The sequence below is a fragment of the Geospiza fortis genome, unplaced genomic scaffold (assembly GCF_000277835.1).
Source record: "Geospiza fortis unplaced genomic scaffold, GeoFor_1.0 scaffold55, whole genome shotgun sequence".
Taxonomy (NCBI): Eukaryota; Metazoa; Chordata; class Aves; order Passeriformes; family Thraupidae; genus Geospiza; species Geospiza fortis.
The window spans coordinates 12,578,376-12,579,740 of record NW_005054308.1 but is presented as its reverse complement, the minus strand read 5'-3'; the positions used below and the strand labels follow the sequence as shown (position 1 = coordinate 12,579,740).

The window sequence follows — 1,365 nt, the reverse complement described above, 5'->3', positions numbered from 1 at the left end:
ATTCATATTCTTTAAAATAAAACCCCTTCCTCTAACTAAACGCAAACCAAAAAACGCCCTTTCTTTTCAACTATATTTAAATTTATTTATATTTCTATTTTTCATAATTATATTCACGTTTGCATTTATAGTTTATATTGGTGCATTATATTTATAAATGTATATAATAGACATCAGAATGTAATAATATTTTTATTCTATATCGTATGTTCTGCTAATACTTCTATTCATGTTGAATTATTTTTATATATATCTTTATGTATTTATTATATATTTCTATACTTAGATATCTACCTTTATTTATATTTATAATTTTTATAATAAAAACTCTTCTTATTGCCATATAAAAAACAAAAACCCCCTTTTTTTTAAACTATATTTAAACATTTTATATTTATATTTTTCATATTTACATTCCTAAGTGGTTGTATACTATATTATATTTACTATTATATATTACTACATTATATTATATTTACTATTATATGTCCTATATTTAGATATAGAATATATATGACATACAATAAGATATATACAGTATAATTTGTATTATGTATTGTGTTGATTTCTATTATTTTGTTTTGGTATATTTATATACATCATATATAAATGTATATATTTATATACATCGTATATATTTATATACAATATTTTTCCCTTTCCATTTAAAATAGAATGCAGGGATTCCCTGCCACCCCTGTGATACGCCTAACAGCCTGGAAAAGGCAGGTTTTTCTTCAATCAAAACCCTTGAAACCGCAAGTGGAGGGGGATCACCCCCAGTTCAAACACAGACAATAATGAAAGAGGAGTTACGTCCCTATGTTTAATTTCTTTTGTCCTCATAAGCTCCTTTTTTTTTTTTTTTTTTCCCTGGGGGCACAAGGGGAAATTGAAAAGAGAAAGGACAAAAGTCCCCGCTCCAAATCCACACGGGCTCACCTGTTCGGCTGCTGCTTCCCGGCGCAGAGATTCGTCCCTCGGCACCTCCTTTAAGCGATGCTCCGCGTATCCAAGCGCGTATCCAGGTGTTGCCCCAGACGCTGGGAGAAGCTCTCGCAGACCTTCCATGAGAGAGCCTCGGGAGCCCCCCATAAACCCCTCTACCCGGCAGCTCCATGCAAAAGGAAGCTGAGGCACCCAGCATGACCCCCCTCATTCGCCACCCACCTGCTCCTCCACCGCAGTGGGGCTCCCTTTCCTGGCGACATTGGAGTGCCCGAAATTACATCAATGCCCCAAGTCTTCACCCCCTTTTCCTGACCCCCAAAGAAGGCACAGAACGAGTCCCACTGCCCTGGACAGCAGCGCAGCGCTTCCTTCAAGCCCTTTCCACATGCACATCCCCCTAGAAAGGGATTCTGC

At 36.5% G+C, this 1,365-nt stretch overlaps 1 long non-coding RNA gene across 1 annotated transcript; it reads right to left on the bottom strand.

Annotated features, from left to right (window-relative positions):
- Positions 1-695: 695 nt before the first annotated feature.
- LOC115947659 lies at positions 696-1,359 on the bottom strand. The gene is made up of 2 exons (XR_004081524.1): positions 1,171-1,359; positions 696-1,064 (listed from the first exon to the last, which is right to left on the bottom strand). It is a non-coding gene; the product is annotated as an uncharacterized LOC115947659 (long non-coding RNA).
- Positions 1,360-1,365: the final 6 nt, after the last annotated feature.